Source organism: Pinus tabuliformis, chromosome 3_2, assembly GCF_031772625.1.
Source record: "Pinus tabuliformis cultivar Carrire ecotype Pingquan chromosome 3_2, CPIR1, whole genome shotgun sequence".
NCBI lineage: Eukaryota > Viridiplantae > Streptophyta > Pinopsida > Pinales > Pinaceae > Pinus > Pinus tabuliformis.
Window position 1 is genome coordinate 406,178,687 of NC_142302.1, and position 25,705 is coordinate 406,204,391.

Here is a 25,705-nt window from a genome sequence, read left to right on the forward strand (position 1 = left end):
CTTTAAGGCATAATCTCTGTAGGTTACCCCTATCTCCTATCTTGTGCTCTCAGAAAGTATCCTATTAATGTGAAGATAATAATTTTCTTTTTTTTGTGTTAGATTTTATTTTTCCTGATCTTGATGTGTTTCTGCAAAGGGCCTTTATCTCGAGCTCTCAGAGGCATATTGTATTTTGATTTGATTTTTCTTGATCTTGATATTTTTCTGCAAAAGGCATTTATCTTGATCATTGATCTACTTTTATGGTTTTGTAAAAGACTAGTGTTCGGACTCTCCTCAATGGTGAATCCAATTGGTGATCGAAGGGTTATATCATATATGAATGATGTCCAGGACGATTTTGTTTACATTTATTCTGATCTATGTGCCGTAATGTTAGAAGCTCTTGCATAAAACCCTTCAATAACACCATATGTGGATTTGAACATTTTGGAAACCCAAAGCAGTATCAAGTTTCAATTATCACTCTCATTAACATGATTGTATTTTCTTCTATGCTTCCTATTTTTCTAATTTATATGGTCTTATGTTTCAGGCACCTGCAGGAAGTCATGAAATTGTTGGAGTCTTTTATAAAGCCAATGAATATGCTTCGCTGATCCAAATTTTGTCCAAGTCAAACTTGTTTGTTGATAGAGTTTGACAAAGTTTGTTGCGAGTTTGACCTCTGAGTATGAGTATGACTTAGTTGACTGAATCAAACTTGTCTAATAAGGCCTATAAAAACCCTCATGCAGCCCAATTTAGGTTATTTTTACCTCTGCTAGGTTCATTGCTTCTCTACTGGGTGATTAATTTCTGTGAAAATAGTATTTGTCTTTTTACTAGCCTATTTTGTTTCTTGTTGTAGGTACGTGTTCTGTTGGGTTGTTGTGGTACTTCCCATTTGCTCTCCTAACAGTCACCTAACCGTCAAGGGTAACCAGCTCCACACAAGAACAGGTAATTCTTTGTTTTCTATTAACGTAATAGCGATTATATACGGGTATTCATCTGCTGTACTTAGTTAATTAAGTTTTTTGGCAAAGAGAGTCTGTTAAATCCCAACTGTTTGATCATATCTATAATATGTAATTTGAAATCCAGTACCTCATATTGTATTTCCAGAACACTACTATTTGTTTATGAAACTCAGTCATGTATCTTACGGCTTTTGGATATCCCTTCTTTTTCAATGCCTGAAAAGATCAACTGCGTACTTAACAAAGGATTTGAAATGGTTCCCAAATCTTGATTATGATTTTGCCAGTCTTTCTTTATAATCTGATTCATACCTTGTCCTCGCTCAGAAACATTCCTTTTGTAGTTGACACATTGATGTCCAGGTGTTGAAGAATTGCACTGTGGTTGTAATCCTCTATTTGGATGTGGGGGTTGTATAAGGAGAGGGTTGAGATTGTGTCAAATAACAACCATTATGCGAAGCCTTTTCAGGCTACTAGATCAATCCCTTCTTTTTCAATCCTTTTTCTACTGTTTGGATTGGCTTATATTACTTCTGAATTCAAAACAACACGGAGAATGTGCTGCTCGGATTTAAATTTGGGTCATCACTTCTCTAAGCACTTAAACTTGCTGCTAGACCACATTTTGACGTTCAACTTGTTTGCAATTTTGCTAGGTTGCAGCATTGAGAATGTCCTATGTGATTGATAAGTAAGGTTGATATTTGCGTCTTGCAGCAGTTTTACTCACAATTAAAAGGGAATCTCATATATGTCTGTTCTATAACACTGTTAGCTTTTCTCACACTTATTTGTTTTTATATTGGTGAATTCTTAGAAATTCCTTTGTGCAATGCCCGAAACAAAATTAAATTCCAGAATAGATCCATAGAAAGAGGATTGAAAAAGGAGATGTTTGACAAGTAACCCATGTCATTGGAACATTATGTCTTTTTTCCTGTATACAATCTTGGAACACCTGCATTATGCAGGTTACACAACTCAGATATGTAATTGTAACAAATATCTACCGAATTTTGAGCAAAATTGACGAAAACTTAGAAGAATCAGACTATAGGAACAAGGGAAAATATTATCTTCCTCACTATAAGATAGTTTTCATTTAAAAATATTAGGAATATCCTTATCTTGTAATATCATGTTATTTTTTGCAAGCCAAACCCCTTGCAGACAAATCATGGCAAAGCCCTATGGGAAACAATTCATTTGTCCTTGTACCTGGTGATAAGGATTGTCCTTTCTACCCATAACACCATGCAGACAAATCATGGCAAAGCCCTATGGGAAACAATTCATTTATCCTTGTACCTGGTGAGTCATCACACCTCATATCCACATGGATATGTTGAATTTAGGGTCTTCTTAGGGAACACTAATTTCCTCACAATTTCAGAAAACTTCACTATGACCTCAGAAACCCTGTCCCCGTTCATGGTTGTGCTCAGCACCATATTTTCTGTCCAATCCATAATCAATTTAGAATCTTCCATTACCTGGAGCCTGGCATTATCTTTTTGAACTGCATGTTGCAGCAATAATCTTAAGTCACGGAATTCTGCTCTACTATTTGTCCCCTGGCCTATAGCATACTTGAAAGAGATGAATGGGATTCACTGAAATATAAAATGCTGCCAGAACCACATTTAGCTGGAATTCATTGGCAAGCACTGTCAAAGAAACCTCAAGTCTTGTCTTTCTCTATCTCTGGGGTTTTTAAAATTCTTTGAGCTTTGACATTTTCAGGCTTCCATGATCCTCCATAGGCAAATCTAATTTTATGGCCAATCGGTATTGTAGGAATATCCTTATCTTGTAATATCATGTTATTTTTTGCAAGCCAAACCCCCTGTAGACAAATCATGGCAAAGCCCTATGGGAAACAATTCATTTATCCTTGTACCTCGTAAGTCATCACACCTCATATCCACATGGAAATGTTGAATTTAGGGTCTTCTTAGGGAACACTAATTTCCTCACAGACAACAAAGTGATAGCTTATTACCTCAAAAACAGGTGCATTTGCTCCCATTAGTTAACCAACAACTTTGATTGAATTGAACTCAATAGTCATTTGCCCAGGTTGGTTCTTTCTATTGTGATCTTTGATGATACAAATGTAAATCTAAATAGTTTTCAACCTATGAAAAGATCAATTCATGCCAAAACTCTAGGGGTAAGTCAGGGAGTCTAAACTGAACTAGATTAGATGATGGCTATGCTTCAAAGGGATTGGCACAGTTTTCCATATCATCCATAAACCTCCTCCAAACACAGTGTCTATATTCAGGAATCAAGAAGAATACCATGATAAATCCTTTTGATTGGAGTGTTATGGCTTTAAACCATTTTGGGTCCCAGTCTCCCAATTAAACTTGATCCATTTGGATATAGTATCAGTGGATCACCAAATTGTTGCAGGAGCAAACAAAGAGATCCATTGTTTTGTTAAGTACAAATATTATACGTTATTGCATGACTTTAATGCTAGTGACCACTTTAGTGTTCAAGTCATATTAATGTTGGTAAATGTGACTGACATGTAACATCAAAAGCACAGGTTAGTGCAAGGTAGTTAAACAACCATAACTTCCTAAGGGTGTCTTATGTGAGAGAGTATGATTTTTCTGTCTTGTATAATTTCTGTAATATCATCCATAAAAATAATGTTATATGTTCTGTCCATTATCATATTGACTCTTATTTATGTGTTTGCATTCCAAAGTTAACATCAGAGCATGTTAAATGAGGATCCAAGCATAGTTTTGTGCATGTATGCAGCTGAGTTCAAGACAATGAGATTTTTTAATAGGCATCAAGTTAGGTCAGAATGAAGCAATTGTTGAGATCATAAATCAATAATGAAGAAGAGATGCCGGGAGGTTATATGAGTTTGTGCCTGAAAAGGATCCCTTTTTTATTCACGAAAAAAACATTATAATATGTTATAGGAGAAATCAAAATATACATTTTCATTTTTTTTATTGACACTTTCAGAACTGTAGGTCTCTGTGACCTTCTATCCAGAAGACCCCAAAAAGGTTTTTTATAACCTAATTTTTACAGTCATCTGTAGGCATTTTTTTCCTCAGCTTTTCTAGAAAGCACCAAATTTACATTCAAATTTGCCTAAAATTAGGCCATTACATAAAGTTATAAACAATTCACAAGATTAACTTCTAGAGCAGAATATCTGATTTTTTTTGTGAAAATCAGTGTAGGGAAGGAACTGATGCTGGAAGGAAAAATTCATCGGTAACTTTGTAGACATTTCCCTTCCTGCAGTGATAATACTTCTTTAGGTAATCTGTTTTCTTGTTTATTGAATTCTCTATAGATGCGCGAGAAAAAGATTTCAGAAAACTTCACTATGACCTCAGAAACCCTGTCCCCATTCATGGTTGTGCTCAACACCATATTTTCTGTCCAATCCATAATCAATTTAGAATCTTCCATTACCTGGAGCCTGGCATTATCTTTTTGAACTGCATGTTGCAACAATAATCTTAAGTCACGGAATTCTGCTCTACTATTTGTCCCCTGGCCTATAGCATACTTGAAAGAGATGAATGGGATTCACTGAAATATAAAATGCTGCCAGAACCACATTTAGCTGGAATTCATTGGCAAGCACTGTCAAAGAAACCTCAAGTCTTGTCTTTCTCTATCTCTGGGGTTTTTAAAATTCTTTGAGCTTTGACATTTTCAGGCTTCATTTGTCCTTGTACCTGGTGATAAGGATTGTCCTTTCTACCCATAACCCCCTGCAGACAAATCATGGCAAAGCCCTATGGGAAACAATTCATTTATCCTTGTACCTGGTGAGTCATCACACCTCATATCCACATGGATATGTTGAATTTAGGGTCTTCTTAGGGAACACTAATTTCCTCACAGACAACAAAGTGATAGCCTATTGCCTCAAAAACAGGTGCATTTGCTCCCATTAGTTAACCAACAACTTTGATTGAATTGAACTCAACAGTCGTTCGCCCAGGTCGGTTCTTTCTGTTGTGATCTTTGATGATACAAATGTAAATCTAAATAGTTTTCAACCTATGAAAAGATCAATTCATGCCAAAACTCTAGGGGTAAGCCAGGGAGTCTAAACTGCACTAGATTAGATGATGGCTATGCTTCAAAGGGATTGGCACAGTTTGCCATATCATCCATAAACCTCCTCCAAACACGGTGTCTGTATTCAGGAATCAAGAAGAATACCATGATAAATCCTTTTGATTGGAGTGTTATGGCTTTAAACCATTCTGGGTCCCAGTCTCCCAATTAAACTTGATCCATTTGGATATAGTATCAGTGGATCACCAAATTGTTGCAGGAGAAAACAAAGAGATCCATTGTTTTGTTAAGTACAAATATTATACATTATTGCATGACTTTAATGCTAGCGACCACTTTAGTGTTCAAGTCATATTAATGTTGGTAAATGTGACTGACATGTAACATCAAAAGCATAGGTTAGTGCAAGGTAGTTAAACAACCATAACTTCCTAAGGGTGTCTTATGTGAGAGAGTATGATTTTTCTGTCTTGTATAATTTCTGTAATATCATCCATAAAAATAATGTTATATGTTCTCTCCATTATCATTTGACTCTTATTTATGTGTTTGCATTCCAAAGTTAACATCAAAGCATGTTAAATGAGGATCCAAGCATAGTTTTGTGCATGTATGCAGCTGAGTTCAAGACAACGAGATTTTTTAATAGGCATCAAGTTAGGTCAGAATGAAGCAATTGTTGAGATCATAAATCAATAATGAAGAAGAGATGCTAGGAGGTTATATGAGTTTGTGCCTGAGAAGGATCCCTTTTTTATTCACGAAAAAAACATTATAATATGTTATAGGAGAAATCAAAATATACATTTTCATTTTTTTTATTGACACTTTCAGAACTGTAGGTCTCTGTGACCTTCTGTCCAGAAGACCCCAAAAGGGTTTTTTATAACCTAATTTTTACAGTCATCTGTAGGCATTTTTTGCCTCAGCTTTTCTAGAAAGCACCATATTTACATTCAAATTTGCCTAAAATTAGGCTATTACATAAAGTTATAAACAATTCACAAGATTAACTTCTAGAGCAGAATATCTTTTTTTTTTGTGAAAATCAGTGTAGGGAAGGAACTGATGCTGGAAGGAAAAATTCATCTGTAACTTTGTAGACATTGCCCTTCCTGCAGTGATAATACTTCTTTAGGTAATCTGTTTTCTTGTTTATTGAATTCTCTATAGATGCGTGAGAAAAAGATTTCACAAAACTTCATCTCCGGTAGTAGCCTTAATCTCCTTTCTGAGTTTTTGTTTAATTTCTATTCCATCCATGGACCATGATAGAAAATCCTCTGCCATCAATTGTACATTAGCCACAGAGCAGATACAAAGTCTTATAAATTTGTAGCATTTTTTTTGTCATTCAAACATTAAGAAAGTGGAAAACAAATACATGCATGTGCATTTGCATTTAGAATGCATGCGGAAATTGATTTAGGACAGTGCATCTTAGTGTGTGCTCTCTCTATGTTGAAACAATTTCACTTCTCTTTCCTTAGTAGCTAGGATTTTCATTGCAAAAAGAAAATAAACATCTGTTTATCATCTTAGATTGCATATTTAGGAATTGTATATCTACATCATGCGGTCAACCTTAAAGGAAAATTTCTTAAGAAAGATCAACTATAAAATAAATTTCAATAAACATAAAAACGCTTTGGAACCCAACGCACAACATTTAGAAGTCTAGGCTAGAGACGTATTCCGGCGTCATAAAGCCTGGTAACTATTGCTTTCATCGTAGGTTGGGTGATTCCTCCTCTTTGAGACGACAAGTGCCAGTATGGACTTGTGCTCCCACGTACTGTCGAGTATATATTGGGAGACCACAGTAGGCTATATTCTTTATCCTTAGGAAGCTGTGTCTGCCGCCTTATTGATCGCAATGCATTGAACACAACATTCGGGAAGATTGACTGCCGTACCATAAAAGGTATTCTGCAGTTTTGCGATTGGTTTGGTAATCCCCCTGTCTAGATTTCTAGAGTAGTCACTTTCGTTCCTTTTCAGACTCCTTAAAAGAAAAGGTCCATCTGAGCACTTGTCACTTCAGGCTCATTAAAAATCGAAGGCGACTAGAGTCATCTTTAGCTTTTTCTCGACTCTTAAAAATTGAAAAGAAAGTTGTGTCAAAGCGTCATAAAATTTATTTTAATCGGAATAACATCATTGTTCCCTCATTGGTCTTAGGTTGAGAAAATGGAGTCCACCAATCAAGGATTTCCCCTTGGGGGAATTCTACTCCCTTTTCCTCTAGGGGAGATGTTGGTGCACCTCATATGGCTACATTTTCCCTTCCAGGGCTTACAATTGGCCCGCCAGTATAGCTTTTCTCGACCTCTGTCGTTCAAAACATCGTGATTCTTGAGCAATCAAATCAGCAACCAGATGATACTAGAGTTAGCCCCCAACCTTCTACTTCGTTTGTTTCTCCCTCTCCTTCTTCCTCTTCGCTTGGTGAAGCTAGTCAAACCAAAAACCAAGTAACTAAGAAGAAGAAGAAAAGGAAGGAGAACAAGAAGAAGAAGCCAATGACGAAAGGGGGCAACCATGCATCATTTGACGAAAATCCACACACTGCACCATCCAAACCTAAATCTCCATGTGTCATTTGCAAAGGAAATCACTATCATCGAGATTGTCCTTACATCCCACGGATCTTAAAGGATTGGTCTCCCGGCTTGGCGTTCCTTTCTAGCACTACTTTTGGCTATTGCATATACCTTTACTCTTTTGAGTGACATACTTCATTTTATCCTCTCATCTAGCTTTCACAAGAGCTATCCTTTCTTTGTTTGTGAATATGTCAACTAAACAAATGCCAACTGATCTTGAGGATTAAAAAAATCTAATTCCAGGCCCGTACAACATATTAAGTACCTGGCAGGTAAGCTGTTCAGAGCTTTTAGATGTTCCAGAATGGTGCCAAAGGTGAAGTTGTTTGGCTTTAAAACACTCTCCTCTATTGACCTAAAACATTTCGGGCCGCATGGCATTACCCAACACAGGCCTTGACAATGATGCCAAAGCTGAAGTTGTTTGGCTTAGAAACAATCTACTTATTTGAGCAAAAACATTTAGGGCCTCACGGCATTACCCATTCTGTGCATATGATCAAATTACAAATCATGAAATTACATAATTCCATGTAACCTCATCTAGCATAGGCATTGCATTAAATAGTTTCAATGCTTGGTCATTGGACCTATGTTGAGCTTAGCCACCTATCATTGCATTCTATGCAATTGCACAACTTCTCTCCACCATTATGTATGTTGGGACTCAGAAATGTCATATTTTCATCCACCTTTTTCTTCACTATTCCTTACATTTCATCATCCCATTAACCTTTTATCATATCATTTTCATAAATACATTTGGGTTTCACCTTCTTATTTTCCATTTTATTCATTTTTGTATTACAAGTGAATTTATGATTAAATACTAGAAAATATACATATTTTTATGTATATCTCAAGAATATGTGAGTTTTGTGATGTGTAGGAAATATGTGAAGAATTAATTCCAAGAGACTTATCCATATCTCCTCCACCATATTAAGGAGATAATTATGCAAGCCTATTCCTAAGGAGAAAATCATGGAGGATTTGGTTGGCATATCTTATCCATATCTCCTCCACCATATTAAGGAGAAAATCATGGAGGATTTGGTTAGCATATCTTATCCAAGATATGTGAGAGATTTGTGGAGGATTCAAAGGGATCATATTTTGTAATAATGGGAAAGTAGTTGAAAATGCTTGAGAGATTTGTGGAGGATTCAAAGGGATCATATCTTGTAATAATGGGAAATTAGTTGAGAGTGCTTGAGAGAATATTGGATATGTAATTATGAGATGGTTATCCTCCTCATTTATATAAGAGAGTGCTCTCTCTTCATTTTGATATAATGAATAATGGAAAGGAATTCTTAGTTTTTCATCTTTTATTGTTATGCTTTCATGATTTGTAATTTGATTCTTGTAATATAATTTGAGATAGTTTTATTGTTGTGAGCTCACATATGTTGTTTGTCATTCAATTCTTCACATGTTGTATTGCTTTTCCAATTTCCTGCTTTCCTAGTTAGTGTTTCAATGCTTTTCTAGATTAATTTGATTTTAGTAATTTAGATTAGATTAGATTAGTTCCACTTCAGTCCTGCATATATAGTGCATGTGCCTCGTAAGTCTACGAAACTCGGATTGACAAATTAAATAGTTGGGCAAATACTACAACAGAATTAAATGATAATATTTTCACCCAACAATGTACAACATTCGTTTTCTCTAGAAACAAAAATACTCATGCAAAACCCAAATTCCATAATACAAATTTTCCCAATACAAAACCCACAACGTAGATCCAACGTAGCTCTGGTGTTGCTACTGCCAAATTCCCTAAAAAATGTATACATTATTTGGCATGGGAAACTCAATCATCATGCCCTATCTGATTGTTTCTAACATGTGTAGGTTTCTGAAATTGTTAATTTACAATTTACCTATGTTTCAAAAAAAATGATCATATAAAAGTTGTTGTAATAAATATATTTCTTCATTATGTTTACAAGCTTAGATACCTGCTCATTTAGAAACAAATTGAACATGCTTCTTGCCCTTTTCCCTTTAATTCATATATTTTCAAGTAATGTTATAGGAATGTAATGAATATTAAACATCTTACATGAAGAAAACAACATTTTTGTGTTTTGCTTTGTACCAAAAAATGACAACAAACCTTAGAATGCACTTTCCTCAATGTTATCTGGATCAACTCATATTCAACCATACCTACAAATTGTTGAACTTGAACCAATACAATCAATGCAAAATTCAACTCCACGATATCGTACTGCAAATTCAAACGGAACACATAAGAAACACATCATGCTTCCAAAAGATTTCAATGATCTCATAGCAACAAGCTTGCTACAAAAGGGTTCTGTTATAAATGTTAAAAGTTGGACTACCTCAGCTATCGGTCCATCAACGCAAGTTTGTTATAAATTTGTTATTTCAAATTTAACATTTTTATTTATAACACATCCGCTTCTAATAGTTATTCCTATGACTCTCATTTGTCGTGTAGGTCTATAAAGCTAATAGACTTTGAAATATCAACTTCATTTGCACCCTTAATTGGCAATCCAAAAACTATGAGTATCCCGATCACATCTGATGAAAACACTCCATCCTCATCGAACCCAAATCCTTTATCAAAAAGACACTGCCCTCTTCCAACTACTCCAACTCCATCTGTTCTGCCAGTTCAAATTCCCATCAAATCATTAAACCCTTACCACTCAAATTGGTGCATAAAAGGATACGTCCAAAGGAAAACAGCTCTTCGACAGTTTCAGAATCAATACGGACCTGGTAAAGTGTTTGGTTTTGACCTGTTCGATACAGAGGGTGGAGAAATACATATTACATGTTTCAACATTGTTGCAGATTATTTTTTCGACGAAATCCAAAATGGAAATGTCTACATTGTCTCTAAATGGAATGTAAAAATGGCTAATAAGCAATACAACCACTTGAACAATGACTGGGAAATTTGTTGAATGCAACATCTACCATAGAACATGTTGCCAACGAAAAAAAACATAATCCAACAGTGCAATTCAATATAAAATCAATTAATGATATTAGAACAATAAATGTCAACTCCATTGTTGATATTCTTGGTACTGTCACAGACATTTCCAGTGTATGCCCTATATGTAGAAAATACGGCTCTGAAGTTAATAAACAAACAGTACAACTTCAAGAAATGTCAGGGTATAACATAGATGCAATCTTTTGGGGAGATAATTTTAATGCCGTGTCACAGGAAATCTCCTCCCTATTTGCCACAGGAAATAACCCCATCATTGCAATCAAATATGCGCATGTTGGAGAATTTAATGGAAAAAATATCGGCACTACAACGAGATCCATTATTCTTGTAGATCCTGACATTGAAGAGGTACATACGCTAAAGTCATGGTTTAAAAAAGAAGGTTCGACTGCAGCTTCTACATCTTTGACAACAAGATCTCCTTTTGGCCATCAACAAAAAAAATAACAATCGCTGACATTTACAGTCTGGATTCCTTAGAGAAACCAACATTTTTCCAATTAAAGGGCACAATAACAAAAATTGGGATTGATAGTTTTTACTACATTTCTTGCCCGTCGATCGTTGGTGGGAAAAAATGCATGAAAAAACTTATTCCACAAAATACAGGGATGTGGTTTTGCCCAAAATGAAACGCTAAATTAAGTGACTGTGATTACAGATACTTATTGAAAATCGACATACAAGATCACAGTGGTGAATTAGCTTCAACTGTTGCTTTCGAAGACACAGGATCTACAATTCTTGGAAATAATGCCAAAGACTTCTATTTATTATCTTCAGATCCAGAACTGATCAAGGAAATTGTCTCTAAAGCTCTATGGACAGATCATATCTTCACACTATCAGTGAAGACATAAACTTTTAAAGAAGTGCCATGATTGAAATGCGTTATCATAAAAGAAGAAAAGTTTCATTTCACGACAGAATGCAACAACATCCTTCGAGAAATTCAGAACATCTCGATATTGTAGATAAATATCGCAAAATGTATTCCTTGCTTTTTGACAATTCCTATTGTCCAATTTTATAAATACAACTTTACACGATATACTGTTGCATGCCTTCTTACGAAATTTTCTTATATACCATTGAAATAAGTATTCGTCCTCCATTGTATCTAGCATTATGTGAGTAGACAAATTCACATTCTTTTTTTCTTTTATCATCTTCTTCCTTTTAAAAAATGACGTAACTTGCTACGTTACACATGAAACTATCTACATGTATAAAGAAAAAATACTAATATGTTCTTTCAAACACATTATTCAAATAAAAAAATTCACATAAAACTATTCAAAACTTAAATTTTTTTCCCTTCTTTCGCTTTCACTTAAATTTTTTACCCTTCTTTCGCTTTCATACAATAACATGGTTGTTGTCTCCAAATAACATTCTTCTTTTCCCCTCTCTTGCTTATAGGTACCATAAATTTTGCGAATGGCTTCTTCTTCTAATAATGAACGTGCTCGAAGATACTATGCAACAAATAAAGAACGAATAAATGCACGTCGCCGTGAGCTTTATCAAGCAAAAAAAGACATCAGAGAATGTCAAAAACACAAAAAACAGAAGGAAAACCAACATTCCTCGTCTGAAATGGCCCACCCCGAAAACAATCCTCCCTTGCAATTATCAAACTCTTTATCTTCTCAGCAAACCTCTCAAACAAATACATCCATACCTCATTGCCCTAACCCCTCCTTCGCACATGCTTTCAACAACATTTATACTAATCAAGCACATCGAGATTTCCATGCAAAGATTGATAAACTTCCACCTAAATGCCCATGCTCCATTTGTCTTGAATCATATCCTGGAATACATATCCGCAATTCCAACCACATGTATTGCTGCTCCAGATGCGTCTCTGAAACAAAGGGTCATTGCTTCTCATTATCAAACAACATGGACCCTGATCCTCAACCAGCTATCCTTACATCTCTTTCACAAATAGAAGAAATGCTCATTGCTAGGGTTATCCCTATACTGCAAGTAATACATGCACGTGGTGGCCAATTTAAATACAGTGGCCACACAATTTGTTTTCCTCAAGACATTACAAAAATCGCAAACATGTTGCCACGGCATGTTGAAAACTTGGACATCCTAATTGTCACTCGTCCTAGTAATTACCATAAGGCTTATGATTTCATTGTCAGTAGACATCGCATTCTCGTTACATTAGAATACAAATTGGAAAATGACCCATACTATAAGAATGTTCATATTGATAACAACGCACTGGCATCCTTACCAGCAATCCCCACCGATGTCTCCTCCTCCCTTCACCATTCCAATACTACAGAAACCACTGTCCACCATTCACTTGAACCACCACTTGAGCTCACCGAAGATTCCAGCAGACCCATCCATAAACCAAACATCATCATTCGTACCCATCATACCTAATACAAATACAAAAATCCAAGAAATCCGCCATTATTTACATGCTTACAACCACCAATCTGATACTACAATTGAGTGGCAAACAATTGGTTTATCGCCAGTCAATGAATACAACACATAAGGTCTACTCTCTATGGCTTTCCCCACCCTTTTTCCGACAGGAGCTGCAATGCCAAATCAGCCAAGAATGAAAGTAGTGCAGTTACATGAATATGCACTTCATCTCATACGTTTCTACGATAACAGATTTGGAAAGCACCCACGCTTTCGTTATTACATATATAATCTCATGATGCGACATCGCAGTCAAGAAACAACATTGATTTTTGTGAAAAATAACATCACAGATAACTTCCCAATATCTATTCAAGATCTGAACATCCGATTAGAACAATTTCCAGATGAGCAATTGGTAGAGAAAGTCATGTGATTCGGTAGCTCTTTACGTGGAACAAGATCATTTTGGCACAAAGATAAAAATGAACTAACAGACATGATATCTCAACTTGGTTACCCGACGTTCTTCTTCACATTAAGTGCAGCTGATACAAAATGGCCTGATCTTCATAAAATCATGCCCGAATGTCTTCCTTCTGATATTGCAAAACAACAAAAGTGGAGAAATGATAACATTATCTCTAACCCACATTTAACATGACTATATATGCACCATAGATTCACAGCATTTTGTGAGATTATCTTAGAGAAAAACTTGAAGACAAAAGATTATTGGTACAGGTATGCATTCTACTGCATTTTTTTCCAAAAACTCGAAACAACATTCCTCACCTATTACAAAATTATCTTACAAAAATTCATACTTGATAGGTATGAATGGCAACATAGGGGATTTGTGCACATCCATGGTTTCCTTTGGATAGAAAATGCACTTGATATGGAAAACCTCAACTGGGAAGACACAGAAGCAGTTGATATTACAAGGCAGTTCTTCGACAAATATATTTATGCTTGGAACCCTCGTACTCCTTCGACTTCAAACCAACCAATTTCTTGGACAAATCCTGAAGACCCTTGTCTATTGTCCACACCGCAAATCTTCAGAACCAATCCTTTCAATGAATATGAATAGCTCATCAATTGTGTTGAACGTCACACAAAATGCTCAAAAAGAACATGCCTAAGAAAAAATGGATCCTCACTCCAATGTCGTTATAAATCACCATGGGAATTACATCCAAAATCAGCCTTATTCATTGATTCCAATGGCCAAAAAACATACACCCTTGCTCGCAACGACGATTGACTCAATATCCATAACCCTACCATCCAATCTATTTCGTGTTCAAATGTTGACTGCCAACCAGTACACTCCATACACGCTGTACAAAAATATATCGCCAAATATGCATCCAAAGTAGAAAAAAAATATAAAAGCTTCCACCACATGCTACGTAGAATTGTCCTGGCTTCACCCATTGCTGACCCAGCAACATCCGCATTTCGAAAATTTCTTGCAGAAACCCTTGTTGATCGTGACATTGGAGCACAAGAAACCTGCCATATGCTGCAAAAATTACCATTAACATTATGTAGTCGACCATTCATTTCTTTAAATGTAAACCAAAAAATTCTTATGCGCCTTCCACAAACGAACACCACCTCCACTACATCCCCACACATCATAGATACATATATCCAGCGCCCTTCTACCCTAGAATCCACATCACTAATAGAATTAGCAAGATCCTGGTCATATGATCCTCGTCGCAAAACAAACAAATGGAAACAAAGACCTACAAAAGCAATTGTTCGGGTCATACCACATTACTCCTCCATACCATCCACAACTGAACCTTGCTACGCTGACTTTTGCAGAGTTGAACTTATGCTATACAAACCTTTTCGCCATATCGTACAAGATATAGGAGATTCTGCTGCAGAATTCATCACAAATTGGCAAACATTTCGTCCATTCTACAAACCTTGGCATCAACACCGCACACTATCTGATATTGAATTTGTCGCAAATGATACCTCAACTATTCATGAAACCAATCCTCCAGACACAATGGAAATAAATGAATGGGAATTACTTTCCCAATTACACCCTACAAATGAGCTTCTCATAAATGACCTTGTTGGTAAGGTAAATCCCCTCTGCGGACAGAGGTGATCCCACTAGCCTATCACAGAACTAGCCACAAAAAAACCACGCTGCTACGCAAGTTCCTAGTTATGCATCAAAGGTGAATCAAGAAGACTAACCTGGAGTCCAACGCTATGATTGAAGCAGAGTTGATATCCTCGCTCCCTTGCTCCAACAGATCATAAACGAACACCTGTACATGCAAAGAAAGAGACAGATACCAACATAGAAACTACCAAGGCACAACTATATTTCAGTCAGAAAGGAAATAAATCAACATATCACCATGACAGATAATGAGATTGGAACTATAATAGCAGTCGCTCATCAATTAATAAACAGGAAAAGTTACAACCATTGTTCTGACGTCGACCCTTCTCCTGGCTGGGCGAATAACTATATGTGTCTTGACATGCATCTCCTCTCCGGCAGCATAACCTCTCTAGCACTCACTAGCATTCCTCCAAGAACTCAACATCTAACACTCCATGACAAATAATCATCACTACTATAACTCAATCACCAAATCACTAGCATAACACTAACACCAACACTCTTTCCTGTCCAATGCATAATGACAAGCTTATATAGATGAAGAAGGGAGGAGGATGCGACGAACCGGGACACCTTTCGCGGATTTAGCAAAAGCCATAAAGACGAATAAAGCTCGACAAAAGACTGATTTTCTATCCTCAGAAAAACTCCATGTAATGAAGGAAACAACAGTCGGACGTGCATTAAGGCAAAAAGCACGACTAAATTTGGTTGGCGCGACTGTTGCTCTAAGACAGAGCGCCAATGGTCGCGCCCTCTTTTGAGGATCTCCATCATTGGCGCGGGTAGGATACTGTGGACTTGCGCCAATGGAAAAAGAGCACTTTTTAGGGATGATCTGCAGAAGGTGTCTTCAGGGAACATGGAGTACATACTCAGGGGAACATAATGCAAGTGTTTTTAGCCCTTGTCACTTCTTATAACTCCCGGAATGAGTCCTCTAAGGTACGACAAGAGGAGTAACAGGGATGGTGACAAATTACTGTGTAACAGATGCCCCCTAAAGCATGAAGTCCGAGAGGTGGAGAGGGGTGAAATGCTTTACAAGAACACATATAAGAGCACACAAGAGCACATATAGTTACTGCCGCCGAGGAGCTGTATTAAGAGACATGACTGATAGTTCAATTACATGATGTACATGGTATGGTCGCAGCCATCCATAAGAGAGTACATAAATAATCTAGATCCATAGCATGGATGCAACCATCTGGTTAGGATCAATGAATTGACTCAGGTATGGTCGCAGCCATCCAGAGAATGAGTCAAGTATCAAGAATCACGCCTGGATTACAACAGACACAATCCAGGGTCTTGCGCTCCATCTCGACCCGAACAAGAGTACAAGTTCAAGCATGTGAATATATGAGCTGAAGTCGAACATGCATGAACATCGCCTGATTACCAGTCAATAATGGAAACTGTTAACAGACGCGAGAGGTACCACCAATAATGACAATGGCCCTCAAGGTACTATAGGTACAATCTACGGCGTGTGAATCAATGAGCTGAAGTCGAACACCCGTAGAATCATTCGATCGGAGGCCAATGATGAAAACCTCACGTCGAACACGAAGAACCTGCCATTGAGGCATGCAGGCTCCAAGGCACCGGAAGGGAGTCTCTGGGTCAACTTCCTGGATAATGAGCTGAAGTCGACAGGGAGTGACCTTGATCGAAGGTGGGCCATAATGTTTCCCACATCATCGACACGAGACAGAGAGATAATGTCGTGAATCAAGATTGTACGAACTATCAGAGGGAGGTTGTTTATTTGCAGAGGTCAACTTCTCTTGAACATATCGGCGTCACATCAACGGAATTGGCAGTATTTGACATTAATGTATCAAAGGTCATTATGACGAGGCAATGAGTGAATGAGAGGTCAAATAGGGTACCCAAATCCATGGAAGCAAGTGAAAGATATGAGATGAAATATCCCCACCCCGGACACGAAAACAAAAAGTGCCATGTTCAAGAGCGACATACTGCCTTTGCGGTAATAATTATGGTTCAAAATTTTCTTTCCCCCCCGCCATTTCTGGCGAGTACCCCAGTTATTTTTAACAAGCTTGATGGGGATAGCATATGCTTGTATTGTGACAAAATCCGATGTCATTAAGTTTTAACGAGTCTGACAAAGGAAGAACTCGGCGTCTTTTCATGTTTAGAGAGTTTGAAAAGACAGCAGAAAAGGAAACTCCAGGGATGTCCTTTTTCGTAAAGTTGTGTCTCTCGGGCCCGAAAAAGTATAAAATAATACCCGAAAGAACCGCCCGATCATTACGATCGAGGAGTACTTTTCATGATTAGTGACTTTGACCTGAAAAAGTAAAAAAGCGGTCAACACCACGTCGTTTCGTAACCACTAACGAGTTTGAAACGACAAAAACTCGGTAATCTTTTTATGTTTTAACGGTCGACAAAAAGAACTTAAAACGACCGCCCCTTATCACCATTTAACGAGTCAAGAGGAGCGACTCGGCAATCTTTTCCTCTTTAAATGGTCAGAAAAGAGCTGAAAGCGGACCTCCATTTTTATTTTCTTTAACGAGTCAAAAAGGGAAAAATACTCGGCAATATTTTCATATTTTACGAGTCAGAAAAGAGCGTAAAGGTGACTCGTCCTGAAGGAACGAGTGGTATAAGGGATAGCAACTGGTTCCGGTAATGGTGGAACTCACTTGAAACACATAAAGGTTAAGAGGCTGGCTAATAAGACCACTCATCGCTGCGGTTCCTCAGGAAAGGAGAAACAACCAAGTGAAAGCATATGATCGGCCAAAAAGATGGTGGCGATGGAATGAAACAACCAAGGCTCATCTAGCAGAATTTTAGCGGATAAAAGGCAATCACGGGATGTAAATGGGTTCATTTTTACACAAGCTTGAACCATGGAGAACTTTGCTTGTTAAAAAAAAAAAAAAATTGTTGCATGCCCCCAGCATGATTATACCAATCGAGGTACATGCCCCCCAAGCTTCATGGCATTCACGGAGTGGATGGAATGAAGGTTTACTTGGAAAGACTCGATTGGAGGATGCCCCCGAGCTTCAGTCACGCGCCCGGGTGAGCTGCCGTCATCAGAATGACGGGGTGGGTGCTGGGGCATTTCCTGTGGAAATAAGACCATTTAGGAATGGCAGATGGCTATATGTGAAGTGTGAACCGGGGAATGAAAGTTGGTCTACGACTTTGATCGTTCTTCCTTCATGCGGAAAACACATCACTCTGAAGAGTGAGGACACAATAGCACGTATGCGATAAATATAGTCTCGTCCAAGGAGTAAATTGTAATCTAACGGACCTTGGACTACCATGAAACCCATTTGGATAGTCTTCCCTTCTAACGTGATAGGTACATTGGGAAGAATTCCTAAAGGTCGAGTGATTTCTCGATGGAAACCTACAAGGCTTCTCATCTCAGGCAGAAGCAGTGGGGAACCAAGTGCTTCCCAAGCTGTTGAAGAAAGGATACTCACAGGAGATCCTTCATCAATAATTGTACCAGCCATAACCATGCAATAGACTTGAACTATAATTCGAAATGGTATGGAGGTTGGTAACCGAGGATTGACTAGTTGATCCCAATTAAAGGAAATAACTAGGTTGCTCGGAGGTGGGACTGGATAGACAGCCGGATATGCCTCTAATGGACTTTCTTCCTGTTGTGAAGAAATGAGAGGGATGCTCACTTTATCATTAACGTCTATGTCAATGAATAGAATTTGGACGGTGGGTTCGTCATTCTTGGCAGTGATAACATCATCTGAGGAGGTAACTTCTGAAGGCGAAACCGGGTCACTTGTAATCCGGACCGTTTGACTGTTGTCTAGTTTGGATTCAGATGTAGGATCATCTAGGGGTGGAAGTTCTGAAAGCAAAACCGGGTCACTTGTAAGCCAGACCTTTTGACTTTCGTCTGGTTTAGATTCAGATGTAAGAGCAGCTAAAGATGGAACTTCTATAGGCAAAACCGGGTCACTTGTAAGCTGGACCTTTTGAAAGACCGGGTTACTTGTAAGCTGGAACTGTGGACTTTCGGTTGGTTTGGACTCAGGGGGTTCATCTTTGATGATCAAGTGGTGCGTAGATGATGAATATAAATCACTTGTTCCGACCAGGGACTGGTCTGGAGCAGGCGGAGCACAGGTAGGTTCAGGAAGAGAAAGCTGGACCAAAGAGGAATCATGTTTGATCACTTGGTTAGTGGAGAGACGCTCTGCAGGTGTAAAAAGACGCTGATATCCAGCGGGTAGTTGGGGTAAGGAATCCGACAGACTTGCCAAAAGACGGGAAGCTTCATCCATAAGTGGACAAAGGCGAAGGAAATGATTACCTTCACAAAGTCGACAAGGGAAACGAACCTTCCCTCTTCTGTTACCAACTAGTAAGGTATCGTCGATTTGCGACAGTAAGGGGCGAGTCAGGTCACGGGACCATATATCTAGGATCCTGGGAATGCCAGGACAATCAGAAAGAAAATGGTCCCCTTTGCATAATCGAAAAGGAGACCGGAGCTTCCGCGGAGGAGCAGAAGGCGGTTCCACTTCTGATAGCTTCGTGGTAGATATGACCTTTCCCTTAGGAGACTTCTTCTTTTTGGTCTTCTTCTTCTTCTTCTTAGCCACCTGGTTAGTGAAATCCAAGGTTTCACCAGGCGAAGTAGAAGATGAGGACGCAGCAATAGGCGAAGAAGGGAAGGGGTCCACCTTAGAATCAACATGGTGTTGTTCGGGTGAAGGAGGTGGTGGTGGGACAGGAGTCATCACACTTGAGACCACCGAGTTTGAAAACAACCATACGGGTAAACCAATGGTCAACCCAGGCAAAGACAATGTTGCGATATACTGAACACCAACATTTCCAACAGAAGGAAATGGGCGAGGGTTCCCATCAGGAGGAACACCTTGACCGGTGGGCACCGGAAAGGCTGCCATTGAACGAGAAATAACCCTACTCAAGCTAACGCAAACAAAATCTAATTGGGTAATGTTATCGTGGCTAATAAATTTTAAGACACTGAACTTAACCTTTTCATTTTTTAAGAGTCGAGAAAAGGATAAAAGATGACTCTAGTCTCCTTCGAATATTTAATGAGCACGAAGTGACAAGACGCTCATAGGCACCTTTTCGTTTAGGGAGTCCGAAAAGGATCAAAAGTGACTGCTCTGGAATTCTAGGTAGAGGGTGTGCCAAAATTTTCGCAAAACCACAGAATACTTTTTAGGGTACGGGTGGTCGATCTTCGTGAATGCTGTGTTCACTGCATTGCGAATCGTAGGGCGGCTGACACGGCTTCCTATGGATAAAGGCTTTATTCCTATAGGGGTCTCCCAATATATACTCGACGGTACGTGGGAGCACAGTCCGTATTGGCAGCTACCGTTTCACCGTGGAGGAATCACCCAACCACTCGCCGATAAACTACCAGGTTTAAAGACGCCGGAACACGTCTCTAACCTAGACCTCTAGAGTGTTTGCGTTATGTTCCAATGCGTTGTTATGTTCATTGAGTTCATTTTAAAGTTTATCTTTGATTATGTTTCAGTTTTTTGGTCCTACCGTATGTGATATCTCAAAAACTTCTTACATGCAAACTATATGCCAAAATTAAATCATTTGATTCAATGAATTCTATCTACAGGAGGGTTGAGATCTTTTTCACAAACGAAATGATCACTTCAACAAAGATCCTAATGCAGCTAATAACAAGAAACGAAATTTTGTCTTTTTCTTTTTAATAACAACAAATAACAATAAATGCTAACTACTATGATGCAAGAGTTTTTTTGTTTTTCTTTCCTTTAAGATGGCATAATGCATGTAAACAAATTCTAAGAGATATGCACAATCCAAGTTCAGTCAATGAAATAGAACCACCTCTAAAACACAAAATGAACCATGCAAGCAAGGAAAAACACAAAGACTAGTGAAATCCAAAGAAGCTAGAAGTGAAGTATTCAGAGTATAGAAGATCAAGCTTTAACAAATCACTGAATAAGTGCAGAACACAATCAACAAGCTGACTGGATAATCAAGAGACCGAAACTTCCCACAGAAGGCTAGACATGCAAAGTCACTGGAAATAAGCACACAGCTGAGGGATACAGGCTAAGACCAGTCAAGCAGAGGTTCAACACAATTCCAGAGGCTGAAAGAGATATATAAAGAGACTGAATGAGCTTTCCACCCACACACAGTCAAAAATTTACAGAGCTGGCGCGACTGTCAGCCTGCAACTTGCGCTACCACAGAATTGGCGTGAGTTGCTTTTGAGCAACGTGCGCCAACTGGCGCGACTGTCAGAGAAATAACCGCGCCAATTAAGCTTGCCAACTAAAAAGATAAAAGATACGACCTTAGGTCGGGTTGACAGTGCTCAGATGGGTCAAACAGTGAAGAATCAACTCAAAACTGACTCAGGAAGCTCATGCACTCAAGCAAGCAGAAGAAAATTAACATGCAAGACAGAAATCAAAGAGTTACTCCCCAGCGGAGTCGCCAATTTGTTGGTAAGGTAAATCCCCTCTGCGGACAGAGGCGATCCCACTATACTATCACAGAACTAGCCACAAACAAACCACGCTGCTACGCAAGTTCCTAGTTATGCATCAAAGGTGAATCAAGAAGACTAACCTGGAGTCCAATGCTATTATTGAAGCAGAGTTGATATCCTCACTCCCTTGCTCCAACAGATCATAAACGAACACCTGCACATGCAAAGAAAGAGACAGATACCAACATAGAAACTACCAAGGCACAACTATATTTCAGTCAGAAAGGAAATAAATCAACATATCACCATGACAGATAATGAGATTGGAACTATAATAGCAGTCGCTCATCAATTAATAAACAGGAAAAGTTACAACCATTGTTCTGACGTCGACCCTTCTCCTGGCTGGGCGAATAACTATATGTGTCTTGACATGCATCTCCTCTCCGGCAGCATAACCTCTCTAGCACTCACTAGCATTCCTCCAAGAACTCAACATCTAACACTCCATGACCAATAATCATCACTACTATAACTCAATCACCAAATCACTAGCATAACACTAACACCAACACTCTTTCCTGTCCAATGCATAATGACAAGCTTATATAGATGAAGAAGGGAGGAGGATGCGATGAACCGGGACACCTTTCGCGGATTTAGCAAAAGCCATAAAGACGAATAAAGCTCGACAAAAGACTGATTTTCTATCCTCAGAAAAGCTCCATGTAATGAAGGAAACAACAGTCGGACGTGCATTAAGGCAAAAAGCACGACTAAATTTGGTTGGCGCGATTGTTGCTCTAAGACAGAGCGCCAATGGTTGCGCCCTCTTTTGAGGATCTCCATCATTGGCGCGGGTAGGATACTGTGGACTTGCGCCAATGGAAAAAGAGCACTTTTTAGGGATGATCTGTAGAAGGTGTCTTCAGGGAACATGGAGTACATACTCAGGGGAACATAATGCAAGTGTTTTTAGCCCTTGTCACTTCTTATAACTCCCGGAATGAGTCCTCTAAGGTACGACAAGAGGAGTAACAGGGATGGTGACAAATTACTGTGTAACAGACCTTGACATGCTTGGTCTTCATGGCTTTGATGACACCCATAACTGGAATCATACCACTATCCCATTGGATCTACAAAATAATGCCATACAATTCATTGAGAATAGCCGCTTCATCCACCGCGTTCTTCAAACACATCAACATATCCTGGCGACCCTTACTACATTATCTCCAATGCAAAAAAAAGCTATAAATATTATTTCTAATCATTTTGCTAAGAAGGATTATTTACCCGCTCTCAGAATGATAATACAAGGCACTTCTGGTACATGAAAATCCTTCCTTATCAATTGCATCAAAGATATGCTCATAAGCCTTGCAAGCCCAGAACCTTCACCGATCATGCTCCTCGCCCCTACAGGGGTTGCTGCCTTCAACATACAAGCATCGACAATCCATTATACTCTGCACTTTCCTATAAAGGATCTTATGCCCTTAGAAGGTAATGCTATTGCAAAATTCCAAGAAGAACTCAGGCATATAAGATACATACTAATCGATGAAATGAGCTTCATTGAGCCAAAGCTTCTCAGCCATATTGATGAATGTCTTTGAGAGGCATTTCCACACCAAAGAAACACTCCTTTCGGTGGCTATTCCATTATATTGGTTGGTGATCTCGGTCAGCTACCACTCATCAAGGACATACCTCTATATGCAGGGACGAGCCATGGAAGTGCACTGTGGAACACCTTCAACACAGTCATCACATTAGACACAATATTTCGTCAACAAGGCGACAACATCGCATAGGTTACTTTCAGGAACATTCTCCAGAACATTAGAGATGCAAATCCAACAATCGACGACTACAACGTACTCATGTCGCGCACAGATTCCTTTTTATCAGAAGAAGAAATATGTTCATTCCATGATTCCATGCATCTATTTCCAACAAATGCTCAAACAATGGTCCATAATAAGCAAATGATGAAATCTCTAAACACTCCTATCGCAAGATCCATTGCTGAAGATGACAACACATATTCCAACATTTCCTCAGAAGACGAGCAACTTGAGCGAATTGTATTACTATGCAATGGCGAAAAAGTTATGTTGACTTCCAACCTTTGGGTTTCAGCCGGACTTGTTAATGGTTCCCTCGGAGAAATTGTAACCATCTTTTACAAAGAATCAACTGCACCACCACAAATTCCAACATTTGTTGTCGTAGATTTTCCCAAATACATCGGGCCTCCTTGGGATGAAAGAAACCCCACTCACTTTCCTATTCCAGCAGTAAAAAGAAATGGACGTGCACAAATTCCACTGAAGATGGCTTGGGCTTTAACCATACATAAATCTCAAGGTATGACACTTCCAAAAGCAACAATTGACATTGGAAAAACAGAACGTCAAGGTCTCACATTCACAACAATTTCAAGAGTACCTTCTCTACAAGATCTCCGGATTAGCCCTGCATTCAGTTTCGATCGTTACAGTAAAATGAAGGACAACAAAAACATTGCTCGCAGAAAACACGCAGAAGAAATTCTCCGTTCAATGCCGCCTCCAGATAATCTGCTCCAACCCATACTTTAACATCACCAAAAGGTTTCCTCCATTTATTTACCTCATTCTATTTCATAACATACTTTTCATATCTTTCAACAACAACCAACTTTAATCAATATTAATAATTAAGCAAATATTAGAATGTCTTTATATTATCTATACATCTCATTCTAACATTTTCTTTCTTTTGCAACAGGACACATGGACTCAGAAATAGCATACCTAAGCAACTACAAGTAGAATGGCAAGCAAAAAATATGCATCTCCAACTACGCATAAACCTCCAATGGTGTTCAATATGCCGTTATTCACCATGCATCTTCCACTAACAATATATAAATCCCCATAGCAAAGGTAACTTCATTTCCATTCATTCCAAATTCATTTTAACACAACTCACCTGCAAAGTATTACTAATAAATTTCCACAACTGATTTACATATTACTAATTCTAACAAAATATACATTTTGCAGGTCCATTACTGCTTCTTCAGGTCTTCGATGCCTCCAACATGTTTTGATACAACTTCAAATATGGAATGACAAGCACAATGTTCTTTAGAATATTATATTCCTTCTCGAACCTCTTCTGTTACAATTCACTATTTGTATTTTCCATTTCAAACTTAAAAAAGGATGTTTCAAGATCAAATACCATTTTGATGGTTTATGTCCTCACAACTATTTGTATTTTCCATTTCAAACTTAAAAAAGGATGTTTCAAGATCAAATACCATTTTGATGGTTTATGTCCTCACAACTATTTGTGTTTTCCATTTCAAACTTAAAAAAGGATGTTTCAAGATCAAATACCATTTTGATAGTTTATGTCCTCACAACCAATTCATTGTCAATGGGTTTTAACATATTTTGTTAACAAAATCAATTGATTTTAATGAATATAATACATGTTTTCAATATATCTTCATATTAATTTAATTTCCCGTTTGAATAATGATTTCTTAAATAACCCTATCCAAATCAATATGGATACCCAGTTGTTGTTCGCATGGATTCATTCATTTATCTTCACCTTTAACTCCACAATTTTTACCAACTACAAACAAAGGTCTCTAAACAAGTTCAATGGATATTTATGGCTACTTGCATTCCATTTCAACGGTTTTCAGCATGGCTTCCTCAAATTAAAACTCGGAATCATCGACCCTTGCTTTCAAAAAAGCCCACAAAAGCCCATTCACATTTCAATATTCTTCCACACACTATGCCTTACGACATTTCCTTTGCAACATTAGGTGCAAATGCTAGTTATTATTTTATGAAGGTCAGATGCTTATTTTATAACTTAGTATAAAAGCGATGTGTAAGTACATCCATGCTCAACTTGGAGTTGACACATGTAATAAAATTAAAATATTTTCTAAATAGAAAAGCAATG

General features: G+C 38.1%; 1 long non-coding RNA gene across 1 annotated transcript; it reads left to right on the forward strand.

Moving 5' to 3' along the window:
* The first annotated feature begins 850 nt into the window (after positions 1–850).
* LOC149181102 (uncharacterized) lies at positions 851–24,998 on the forward strand. The gene is made up of 3 exons (XR_016256984.1): positions 851–945; positions 24,503–24,660; positions 24,781–24,998. It is a non-coding gene; the product is annotated as an uncharacterized LOC149181102 (long non-coding RNA).
* The last annotated feature ends 707 nt before the right edge of the window (positions 24,999–25,705 follow it).